Here is a 13,526-nt window from a genome sequence, read left to right on the forward strand (position 1 = left end):
CCTGAGAACACAGCCGATCCATGCACCGTGACAATTAGACTATGGTAAAGCTAAGCCAAGGACATGTACAGTAATAAGGACCTAATTCGTTAGACTATGACTGACAACTGATATAAACATATAACATCTTTTCAATTCAATAAACTAATTTCCTTTTATTTCAATATAAAAATATATTTCATTTAAATGTAATCAATAGACACCTAACTAAATAGCACAATGTAAAGTAACTGTGATTACACAGCATATTACAGCTCAGTAATAACAGGGTAATACTATGGTAATATCTACATTATAACTTAGGAAATTACATGGTAATAACGAAAATTGCATGTGATTTTCTGGGTAATAATGTAGATATTAGCATAGTAACACCCTGTTATCACCAAGCTGTAATAATGGAGTGTGTGATGGTGTAAGCCCTCCATGAACTGAGTCGGAGGCAGTGGATCCATTTGCAAACAACTTTAATAGCGTAGTCAAACAAGCAAAGTCAATCACCAGTAAACAGAGCAATGCAGATAATCCAAATAGCGTAGTCAAATCCAGGCGGGGGGTCGAGGGAAACAAGCAAGAATCACAGGGAGAATAAACAGTCCAGTCGGCAACAAAGAATCAACACAATGAATAACGCTTAGGATTGTAGAAAGACTAGCAAAACTTCGCGAGGAACTCCCCGCGAAGCGAGTCTATAAATGGCCGCCAAGGGGAAGTGAACCGGTGACCCGGAACCGGAAGAGCGAGTCCCAGGTACGGGGTGATGGGAATTGTAGTCTAATATTCCGGGGATGGTTCCCGCTGGCGGCGGTCAGAGGGAGCCACAGAGACCGCGTTGGTAACAGAGCCCCCTCCCTGCGAGCTACTCCTGGAGCGAGGAGGCGGCCGACGCCGGGGTCTACCTCTTCTACGGGGTGCTGGTCGATCTGGGTGGCTGTTGTGGAAGTCAGTGGTAAGAGATGGGTCCAGGATGTCTCCGGCGGTAACCCAGGATCTCTCCTCGGGACCATAGCCTTCCCAGTCGACCAGGTATTGGAGTTGACCGCTCCGGCGTCGGGAGTCCAAGATGGTGTTAACACGATACACCTCCTCGCCCTCGATGACGGGGGGGGGGGGGGGGTCCCTGGCTAGCGGTCTCGTCTAGGTTCTCCACTCCTTCCGGAGCACCAGCGGGCTTCAACAGAGAGACATGAAAGGTGGGTGAGATGCGATATTGAGCAGGTAAGTCTAGACGAAATGAAACTGGTGTGATTTGTCTAATGATCTTGAATGGACCCACGTACCTGGGAGTTTCTTGCTTGGTAGACGGAGTCGTAGGTCCCGGGTGGAAAGCCAGACCCACTGGCCTGGTTCGTACGGCGGGTTGGGACGATGTTTCCTGTTGACCTGGATCTGTGTGCGACGGATGGCCCCCTGTAGATGTACGTGAGCCTGATTCCATGTCTCCTCGCTCTGTTGAAACCAGGAATTGATTGCAGGCAGATCAGAGGGTTCCCCGGTCCAGGGAAACAAGGGTGGTTGGTGTCCTAGTGTGCATTGGAAGGGAGTGAGGTTGGTGGTGGGTTTGCGGAGGGAATTTTGGGCATATTCAGCCCAGAATAAGTAGTTGCTCCAGTTCTCCTGATGGTTATGACAGTATGAGCGTAGGAAGCGAATCAACTCCTGATTCGAGCGTTCGGCCTGTCCGTTGGACTCTGGGTGATAGCCTGAGGTGAGACTCACGTTGATATTGAGGAGTCGACAGAAGCTGGCCCAGAGACGTGAGGTGAATTGGGGACCACGATCGGTGTCCTCCGGAAGGCCGTAGATCCTAAACACCCAATTGCAGAGGAGTTCAGCAGTTTCCATGGCCGTGGGGAGTTTCAGAAGGGGAATGAAGCGACATCCTTTGGAGAAGCGATCGATGATAGTCAGAATGGTCGTGTATCCCTTGGAGGGGGGTAGGTCTGTTATGAAATCCATGGCTATGTGAGACCATGGACGATGGGGAATGGGTAGAGGTTGAAGCAAGCCTGCTGGTAAGCGGCGTGGTACCTTGGTGGTATTGCAAGTGGTACAGTTCTGAATGAATTGGATGGTGTCTTGATGTATGGTTGGCCACCAAAACCTGTTGTTGAGTAGGTGTAGAGTTCCTTCGATGCCTGGGTGACCTGAGCTGGGAGTGGAGTGGACCTGGGTGAGAATGCGAGATCGAAGGATGAGAGGGACGTAAGTGAGGTTGGCTGGGCAGTCCGGAGGTGCAGGGTCCTGGGACTGGGCCTCTGAGATCTCTGTCATGATGTCCCAAGATACAGGTGCCACCATAACCATGGTGGGTAGGATGGGTTCAGTGATGGTATTATGCTGAACTTGTTCGTGGATGCGTGATAGAGCGTCTGCCTTAGTGTTCTGGGTGCCTGGGCGATATGAAACTTGGAATTGAAAGCGGGTGAAGAATAACGCCCACCTTGCTTGGCGATGGTTTAGAACCTTGGCTGAACGTAAGTATTCTAGGTTCTTGTGGTCCGTGAGCACTGTGAAGGGATGTTTTGCGCCTTCCAGCCAGTGACGCCATTCCTCCAAGGCTAGTTTAATGGCTAACAGTTCGCGGTTCCCCACATCGTAGTTCCTTTCAGGGGGCGTGAGTTTGTGTGAGTAGTAGGCGCAGGGGAACATCTTCGGTGGTTCTCCCTGCCGTTGGGATAGCACCGCTCCGACCCCAGAGCTTGAGGCATCCACCTCTACTACAAAAGGCCTGTCGGGATCTGGGTGGTGAAGAATTGGTGCCGTGGTGAATCTCTGACGGAGATCCTCAAAGGCCTGTAGAGCAGAGTTGGACCAGGAGAGACGAGTGGCTCCTTTCTTTACCATGGTAGTGAGGGGACCTGCCACGGTACTGAAGAGCCGAATAAATCGGCGGTAGAAGTTTGCGAATCCGAGGAAACGTTGGAGTTCCTTCAAGGTATTGGGGCGTGGCCAATTGAGTACTGCGCTCACTTTCCTCTCATCCATGGCGACTCCTTCGGAACTGATGATGTAACCGAGGAAGGAGATCTTGCTTACGTGGAACTCACACTTCTCCTCCTTGGCGTACAGTTGATGGGAGATGAGACGCTGCAGTACTGCCCGAACGTGTTGGACATGTTCAGTGAGGGAATCTGAATAAATGAGTATGTCATCAATATAGACGATGACCCACCGGTTTAGCATGTCCCTGAAGACCTCGTTAATGAATGCCTGAAAACATGAGGGACTGTTGGCCAGACCGAAGGGCATGACCCTGTATTCATAGTGCCCCGATGTCGTGGAGAAGGCCGTCTTCCACTCATCACCAGCCCTGATTCTTATGAGGTTGTAGGCAGAACGTAAGTCCAGTTTGGTGAAAACTTTGGCAGAGCGTAATTGTTCTAGAGCGGACGGGACAAGTGGGAGTGGGTAGCGGAATTTAATAGTCACCTCATTGAGTCCACGATAATCGATGCAAGGACGAAAGCCCCCATCTTTCTTCTTAATGAAGAAGAAGCCTGCCGAAGCCGGTGACGTGGACGGAACAATGAAGCCTTTGGCCAACTCCTCCTGGATGTAGAGGTTCATGGCCTGGGACTCCGCTTGTGACAATGGGAAAACTCGACCCCGTGGGGGAGAAGCTCCAGGAACGAGGTCGACTGCACAGTCTCCTGGGCGATGGGGAGGTAGCTGGGTAGCCTGAATGCGGCTGAAGGCCTTCAGCAGGTCTTGATACTCGGAAGGAATGGATGAGGGTCGTGGTTGATCATCCTGTTTGGTGGCTGGTTGGGTTGCGGCTTGGAGGCAGTGACGCTGGCAGTGTGGTGACCAGTTTGTGATGGTGCGTTCGGCCCAGGCGATGGATGGTCCGTGTTGGTTCAGCCAGGGATATCCGAGAATGACGGGTGATTGGGGTGATGCAATGAGGAAAAGGCGGATGGTCTCCTGATGTCCTGGTTCAATGGTTAGGGTGATGTCGTCGGTGGTATGTAGGATCTTTCCGGATCCTAGTGGTCGCCCGTCGACGGCGGCCACTGATACATGGGAGGCACAAGAGAGAGTGGGCAGATGATTAGCAGTAACAAATTCAGAGTCTATGAAGTTACCAGCTGCACCAGAGTCAATCAGAGCAGAAGTTTCAATGACATGATTCAAATAAGTTAGTCTAATGGGAACATAGCAGCAACTGGTAGAGGTGGCAGAATTACTCACCGAGGTGAATTGGCGTGGTGGACGTGTGGGACAGTTAGCCCGAATGTGTCCTGGCAGACCACAGTACAGACACAAATTTCCCTTGAATCGTCTCTCCCTTTCCTCCAAAGTCAATTTGGTGGCCCCAAGTTGCATGGGTTCGGGGGCGGCCTCAGTGGAGTGTGTCGTAAGAGGTGTGGAGGTGAATGAACGGGCTGGCTTACGCGCTCTCAAGATGTTGTCCACCCGGATAGAGAGATCGATGTACTGCTCCAGAGTGATATTCTCATCCCGACAGGCTAGCTCCACCTGAAGATCAGGCTGAAGACCTCGGCGGTAGTGTAGTTTAAGCGGTCCCTCGTCCCATCCACTTTGAGCTGCGAGGGTACGGAAAGTCAGAGCATAATCCGCCGCAGTTCTCCTTCCCTGACGGAGCACCATGATCAGCTCTCCTGCTTCACCACTCTCCTGGCTGGGCTGAAACACTTCCTTAAACCTCTGCAGAAAGTTGGAAAAAGAGGGAAAGGTAGGTCGATCCAGCCGCCATACCGCCGTTGCCCAATCCAACGCCCTTCCTGAGAGTAGAGAGCAAACAAATGCGATCTTGCTATCGTCAGATGGATACAGATGCGGTTGTTGACTGGTAAACAACGAGCATTGTAGCAGGAAACCCTTGCATTTGGTTGGGTTACCATCAAACTTCTCAGGAAATGCCAGCCGAGGGCTGGCCGAAACAGGTGGGGTTATAGACGGTGGCGGAATAGGAGGAGGTGTGGCGGGCGGCGCCGTCACTTGAAGCCCTTGGAGAGCTCTTACCAGTTGGCTGGTGACCTCCGTTAGGCGATCCAGTTGTTGCTGCTGATTGCGGAGCGCCGTGGCCTGTGCTGATAGCTCAGTGGTGAGCTGTTGCCTCGTAGCTGCTTCAGCTGTAGCGCCATCGAGAGCAGAGGTTGTCGCTGGATCCGAAGACGGCGAAGTTTTCTGTAAGCCCTCCATGAACTGAGTCGGAGGCAGTGGATCCATTTGCAAACAACTTTAATAGCATAGTCAAACAAGCAAAGTCAATCACCAGTAAACAGAGCAATGCAGATAATCCAAATAGCGTCGTCAAATCCAGGCGGGGGGTCGAGGGAAACAAGCAAGAATCACAGGGAGAATAAACAGTCCAGTCGGCAACAAAGAATCAACACAATGAATAACGCTTAGGATTGTAGAAAGACTAGCAAAACTTCGTGAGGAACTCCCCGCGAAGCGAGTCTATAAATGGCCGCCAAGGGGAAGTGAACCGGTGACCCGGAACCGGAAGAGCGAGTCCCAGGTACGGGGTGATGGGAATTGTAGTCTAATATTCCGGGGATGGTTCCCGCTGGCGGCGGTCAGAGGGAGCCACAGAGACCGCGTTGGTGACAGATGGTAACCCTTTCTAACCTTGAAGGCCCTGGCCCTGGAACTGCGGCCTTTCTCTTAAGCCTAGATTTTTTCTATTGCTCTCTCCATAATTTGCGCATATGTCTTTGGTCTCGCTCATTCAACCCGTGAATACTTTTTCTTCTTTCCTTTTTCTGCCTCTATTTATCCCTTTCTTTCTGAAGATGTTTCTCCTTTCTCTCAGGGTCTGCATTTAGTCATGCCCGACATTGCCTTTGTCTCTCAGCTGCAATAACTGGAGCCATCTAACTGCAACCTGTATGAATTGGAATATTAATAGTCATCATTGCTCAAAGCTATATAAATGACAATTATATCTATATATTGTAAGGATTTAATTAGCTCAAATTTATAATGATTCAAATAATGAGTCGAATCGAAAGATTCGAAACTTGATTAAATTGATTCAGAGTTAATAGATTACACTTCTTAACCATTCGTCCAGCAAAGTGGTCAATTCAGCATACTGTATTAACTCAAAAAGGTTTATATTATGTTCCTGGCCAAGATCACAAATAAACCAAAATATTACGTTAGGAAATTTTAAAGCTGAGGTAGCTTGATCTAAACACAGATAGAACTTTGTGAACATAAAGTCAAGACACTTCTTTTAATGAAACAATGATTTATTGAACTACTCTAAGACACAACACTAATCTCTACTAAAACACAAATAAACACACACACACACACACACACACACACACACACACACACACACACACATTCACACTCAGTTCCGGGGATGAGCAATTACTGAGTTGAAGAGAACCCCAAATGTTCTAGTATCTTAACTAGTTCTTAGATCGCAACCTTAGAAAATCACAAAAGCAGAGACTTAGCTTTTAACTACTTAGGGAGTATTTTGCACCAGTTTCAGCGAAGTAAACAGAGATCTTGTTACTTGCGTTTGTGCCGGGAACGGGGGTTCCGGGGGCTCGTCTGAGCGAAGTTCTGGTTGGTTGCTGGTCGATGACGTAGTTTGGGAAATCCCTCGACGTGGAGGAGTGGTTTTCTGGAGCCGATCTTTCGGTTGCCTGGTTACGCAGGTTGATGCGCTGGAAGTTCTTTTGAGTCGGCGTTGCGAGACTTGGAAAAGTTCGGCAGTCACGAAACTTCAGTTCTGTAGAGTTTTGATGGCACCGTTGTGTGCTTGGTCGAGTGGTCGAGCGCAGATGGAAAAGCACTCAAACCACAAGAGGCGAAAGGCGTGAGGCGGGAGCTGAGAGCTCTGAGTTCGCTGAGTTCTTGCTGAGTTCGCTGAGTTCTGTTAGGAACATGAAGTTTTAAACGGGCCGCTAGGGCACGTCCCAAGATGCTGGGATCCAATGGCGTTGCTAGAGGGGCGGGTCTCGCCACCCCCTTTTCGTCCTGTAATTCCTTCTGGTACGTAACTTATTAGGATATCGATAATAACTTTTGTTATTAACTTCAATAAACTATTTCAATGCATAAAGTCAAAACAAAATATAATTTTCTCGTTCATTCAGACAAACTGCAATTGCCAAGATCATTCATCCCATATCAAACAATAGTATATCGCTTGCATGCTAATACATTTGACAACTTCCTTTCCCAAAGGCATATAATGCATAGATTAAACTCCAATCATCACATAAAACACAGCAGGCATATAAAAGAGAACATACTGTTGCTCTAATAGCAATACTAATAAGTTGATTGTCTCTTAAAGTTTGTCTTTGCAGTGTACGTATCTCTATTGAGAGACGGGGTGTTTTGGAATGTCAGAGGAGAGGGGGACAGGAAGTCCGAAAAACCATGTGAGTCACGCTGGACGCATCATGTGCCATGCCAGCTTTATTTCAGAAGACTGGAGGTTTGTTTCTTAGGTGCTCTGAGACAGAGAGCGTTTTCTTCTCTCTGGATGCGTAAGACGCAGATCTCGACAAAAGCGGTCCATACAATTAGCGTCTGGTGATTATCATGTGATGGTCCTGTGTCAATTTTGTGACTGAGAAAGAGGGTCCTTTTGTTTCTTTGGAATATGGCCATTTCTGTTTTGTACGTTGTTCGCCCAAGATTCCTACAATATGTATTAAAATATCTGAAAAAAAATCTGAGAAATATCTGAGAACCTAATGAATGACATATTTCTTTACAGAACAACTCACAGAAAATAACCATTTAACTTTTTTAAATTTTTATGTTAATTTGTATTATGTTGATATTTGTATATATAATATGCAGAGGTGGGTAGAGTACCCAAAATCTGTACTCAAGTAAAAGTACAAGTACTTATGGAAATATTTACTCAAGTAAGAGTAAAAGTAACAATCTTAATAGTTACTTGAGTAAGAGTAAAAAAGTATCCGATGGAAAAAGTACTCAAGTAGCTAGTTACTTCTGATCTGATTGATATGAAGTGAAAACCCTGAATTTCAAACTGTTTGGAAAGCTTCCACACACCTCTCCTTGAAAACATAGGCTGAAGTAACACACACACACACACACACACACACACACACACACACACACACACACACACACACACACACATGTTGTCTTTACATGTTTTATGGGGACATTCCATAGGCGTAATGGTTTTTATACTGTACAAACCGTACTTTTTATCACCCTACACCTACCCTACACCTAAACCTAGCCCTCACAGGAGATTGTGCATACTTTTACTTCATCAAAAAAACTAATTGTGTATGATTTATAAGCCTGTTTCCTCATGGGGACCTGAGAAATGTCCCCACAAGGTCAAAATCTACTGGTATTCCTATCCTTGTGGGGACATTTGGTCCCCACAACGTGATGAATACCAGGTACACACATACACACACACACACACACACACACACACACACACACACACACACATATATATATATATATATATATATGTGTGTGTGTGTGTGTGTGTGTGTGTGTGTGTGTGTCACGTATTGGTCGTCTTGTCATCATTAACTCTTGCACTACACATCTTGGGCTTCATTCCCCACAAGCCACTGCACTAATCACTGCATTCACCTGCTCCTTGTTTATCACTGCACTGATTACCGCTCACAGCTGCACCTCATCACACTGACTGCATTTAAGCTTCTCACACACACAGCCACCTGGCGAAGTCTTATTGTTCCGTATGGTCTGTATTTCTGAGCGTTTCTTTCCGTGTTTGTTTTCCCGTGTGTTTGATTCCTGGACTCCCTCCCGTGTTTGATTCTTGCTGCCAGCCCCGACCTTTCTGCCTGTTTTTTGACGAAGATTTCTGCCTGCCCCTTTGTGTTTGTTTGTTTTGTGTCATCTAATAAATGCTGCGAATGGATCCGCACGTCTCTGACCCTCCTTGTGACAGTGTGTGTGTGTGTGTATATACAGAGCTTGCAAAATTTCAAAATCTCTGGTAGCCCTTCGGGCAGGTACTCTTCAGATTTTTTAGCCCGAAAATTAATTTAACTAGCCCAAATAAAAAAAGACCAATTTTTTTTTTAATATAGAAAATCAAATAGGAGTCAAATCAAAAATGTTTTTAATACACAAATATAAACAAATACCAAGGAATTAATTTTATTTCATTATATTTACTTCATTTAGTGTATCTGCAGAATTTTTTAATATTAATTTAAAGCAATTCATGACCCTTTTTAAGATTTGCACAAGTAAAATAAACAGTAATGGGATTGGACAATGTAAAGTAGAATATTAAGCCATAAAATGGCATGATTTAAAATTAAGATACAGGTGCACACAAAACAAAATATCTTACACTATGGCATTTCATCCTTTAAAGAGATAAATTGAGTATATAATTTATTATATTTATTTAGAACCTAAATATTACTGTACTTGTTTAGATTTTTAGAAGGCACCTTAACTTTTTACATTTACTACTCTGTGTTTGCTGCATAAAAACATGGGTCAATAATAGACGTTATGCGCAACATTCTTCCGGGTTCTACAAAACAGCCTTAACTACTTCCGGCCGTCCGCTACTGGTACAGCGAAGATAGGGACGTTCTAAAACGCTTAACGTGAAAAACGCTTAACGTGGCTTAACGTACGTACACTGAAAAAAATGATTCTGACCCCTTGTAAATGTTACATGTTTTTATCTGGTTAATTTCACTGACTTTAATGTGTTATTTAATCTTACTTATTTTTTATTATTAATTTTCAAATTCACTGCCCTTGTGTAAAACAAGTTAATTTCATTAAATTAAAAGTAAAAATACGTTTCATTTAATTTCCATGTACTGTTCGGTCTGCGCACGTGCAGACACATTTTTTTTTCTGAAGGCGCCAAGGCGGGGGGATTGAATGTGATGCACTCGTTTGAATGCTGCATCCCCCTACTGGAAAATCCAGTTAGACCAGCTCAAGCTGTGTTTTGGAACATGGTAGCTGGCAGAGGTGGGACCAAGTCTTTCTATTCAAGTCACAATTTAAAGCCCAAGTCCTCAAAGAGTTAAAGGTAATGAGATAATTAAGTGACTAATTAAATGATGATTGTGCATTAGTGATAAACACCTGCTGTTATCCAGAATTACAGAGGATCAAATGTTGATGTTTTATTGGTTAAAATGATGCTACCATCATGAAGATCAGTGTTTGCTTTAGTTGGGCTTTTGACCCTTTTAATAATTCAAAGTAAATTGCTTTTAACCAATTGCAATATTGTTTTACAGCAAGTTTTTGCACATTACTGAATCAAAAATGTACCCGGTTACTAACGTAACCTCGATTCTCTCTAGAGAGGGAGTGAGTACTAGGGGGAAAATCCTTTTCTGCGAGATATTGAAGCCAAAAATTATCCTTAATTTTGAAATAATGTAAAGCGCGTTGCAGCAGCATACAGACATAGGCGAAACAGCTTGCGCGCCTATTGGCTGCTCTGCGGCAACTGCAGCAGCCTATAGAGCGAGGCCTGGCGCGTCGCCAGATCCAATGGGGGCATTTTGCGCCCTTTGCGTCGCTTCCCGCCTAAAAGGGCGTGGTCTAGGCCTATAAACACCGCTCGTAGGCAGCTATTATCTGGTTTTTCATCATCGAAGCAACCAGAGCGTGCGCATGCACGGCAAGATACGCAGTACTCGTTCCCTCTCCAGAGAGAACCGAGGTTACGTTAGTAACCGAGTACGTTCTCTTACGAGAGGTCTCTCGTACTGCGTAAGAAGTATCTTACGCTAGGGGACCCAGTGTAAAACGCCGTGCATGCTGAGATCTGACACCAAAGACCCAAGGGCGAAAGCCCGGGGTTCATACAGTTCATAATCACCTAGAGAACTCACAGGGAGTCCGGGGAAGAGGGAGGGGCAACGCCGTACTCTTCCACATAGTGCAGCGTCACTCAGACGCTAAGTAAACGTACATACAGGGCGGGTTATGGCCTGAGCTGACGTAAGAATAAGGGTCTTCACAGTTTGCCCAGGCACATCTTGTGCTATTACTTTCACTGTCGACCCTAGAGCTGTGCTCAGTAGACGCAGCATTCCGAGCTGATAACATCAGGTCAGACAACACTGAATATCTAGACTGACAGCAGTCTGGCCTGTAAGGCGGGAACCTCCAGGTTGTAAAACCTTATAAATGTAGACAGAGAGGCCCAGCCCGCCGCCATACAAATATCTTGCAAGGCAATCCCACTCGACCAAGCCCACGATGAGGCCATGCCCCTCGTGGAATGTGCTCTGACACCTAGCGGGCACTGCATGCCCTTGGAAGCATATGCCAGCGCAATAGCATCAACTATCCATCTGGATAAGCTCTGTTTCGACGCGGCCAGTCCCTTGGGACGCCCGTAAAACGAAACAAAAAGCTGTTCTGTCTGTCTAAAAGCAGACGAGCGAGACACGTAAGCTCGCAATGCCCTGACTGGGCATAGGAGGCTCGCGTCCATTTCCTCATCAGTGACCGGTAGGGCTGACAGCCCGATGACCTGTGCCCTAAACGGTGTGTTGAGGGATTTTGGAACGTAACCATGTTTGGGTTTGAGTATGACTTTAGAGTCATTAGGTCCAAAATCCATGCACGTCGCGCTCACAGAAGCCCCTATGCGCTTCACTGAAGCGAGAGCCAGCAGAAATACAATCTTAAGAGACAGGTATTTCAAATCAATCGTCTGCAGAGGCTCGAATGGCCTCTAGTACCACAGAAAGTTCCCATACGGGGACTGTGGGAGGTCTGGGGGGATTCAGTCTTCTAGATCCCCTCAGGAAGCGAATAACTAAATCATTCCTTCCTATTGACTGACCTAGCGTTGTCGAAAACGCTGTTATGGCCGCCACATAGACTTTGAGTGTTGAAGGGGTTCTGCCCTTGTCCAGCAGCTCTAGTAGAAAGGAAAGCACCTCCATCACACCACAGTTAGTGGGTGACGAGCCGCGGGCTGCGCACCAGCCCGAAAACACAGACCATTTTGAGGAATAGAGCCGTCTCATAGAAGGGGCTCTAGCCTGCGTGATCGTGTTTAATACTCCTTTAGGGAGTTCATCATATATTCTCTGGTGGCCCAGACATGAAGGGACCACAGCTCTGGGTGAGGATGCCAAATCGAGCCGCTGGCCTGAGAGTGAAGGTCTCTCCTCACTGGTATCGGCCACGGGGCAGTGCTCATCAGCTGCATCAGCGCTGGGAACCAGGGCTGGTTTTCCCAAAACGGCGCTACCAGCAGTATTGAACATCCTTTTTCCCTGACCCTCTCTATCACCTGAGGTAGGAGAGAGACGGGGGAAAAGCATAGAGATGACGGCGGGGCCATTCGTGGGCCAGCGCGTCTCTGCTTTTTGAGTAAAATTCCAGACAGTGAGCATTGTTCGGAGACGCAAACAGGTCTACTTCCGCTCTGCCGAATTTTTTCCACAGTAGTTGTACTGTCTGTGGTTGTAGAGACCATTCGCCTGCTGGAATATTGTTCCTGGACAGTCTGTCTGGCCCTATGTTTAGAAGACCCGGCACATGCGCTGCTTTCAACGAGCGCAGGTTGCGCTGAGCCCATACCAGGAGGCGTTCTGCAAGTCTGTATAGGTTTTTGGACCTGAGACCGCCCTGGCGATTTATATAGGAAACCACTGACATGTTGTCCGAGCGGACTAGTACATGGTTTCCTTTTATTTGGGGACAGAAGCGCGTCAGCGCATTCTGTACTGCCAGCATTTCGAGGCAGTTGATATGCAGGAGCTTTTCCCGTTCTGACCACTGGCCCCCCATCCCGAGGTGGACGCGTCCGTAGACACCACTTTTATTCTCGAGGAAGTCCCCAGGTTTACACCTGACTGGAACCAGTCGACTGCTTTCCACGGTTTCAGGGCTGTGACACATTTCTGATTGACCGTGAGACGAAGCCGACCGGACGCCCATGCTTGACGCGGGACGCGCGCTTTCAGCCAGAACTGCAGTGGGCGCATGCAGAGCAGACCCAGCTGTAGAACTGATGACGCTGAGGCCATGAGACCCAGCATTTTCTGATTTTTTTTTTTTTTTTTTTTTTTTGAGCGGGACGGACGCGCCGCAGCGGAACGAGTCCGCTGTGCGCTGAATGTCTGCTGCGCGCTGTGGTGACAGCCGCGCTATCATTGACAGCGAGTCCAATTCTGTGCCCAGGAAGGAAGTCTTCTGACTGGGAGACAGAGAACGCCTGGGACAAACCGAACAGCAGGACTGTGTACTGATATGCCTGGCCCTCGAAGGCGAATCTCAAAAACCGCCTGTGATGTGACGCTATCTGTATTTGAAAATACGCGTCTTTCAGATCCACTGACACGAACCAGTCTCCTTGGCGAACTTGCGCGAGGATTTTTCTGGTCGTGAGCATCCTGAACCGACGCTTCACCAGCGCTTTGTTCAGCTGCCTTAGATCTAATATGGGTCTGAGACCACCGTCTTTTTTCGGTACCAGGAAATATCTGCTGTACAGCCCTCCTTCGCTTTGAGCTTGAGAAAGGGGCTCTATGACCCCTTTG

The sequence above is a fragment of the Garra rufa genome, chromosome 12 (assembly GCF_049309525.1).
Source record: "Garra rufa chromosome 12, GarRuf1.0, whole genome shotgun sequence".
Taxonomy (NCBI): Eukaryota; Metazoa; Chordata; class Actinopteri; order Cypriniformes; family Cyprinidae; genus Garra; species Garra rufa.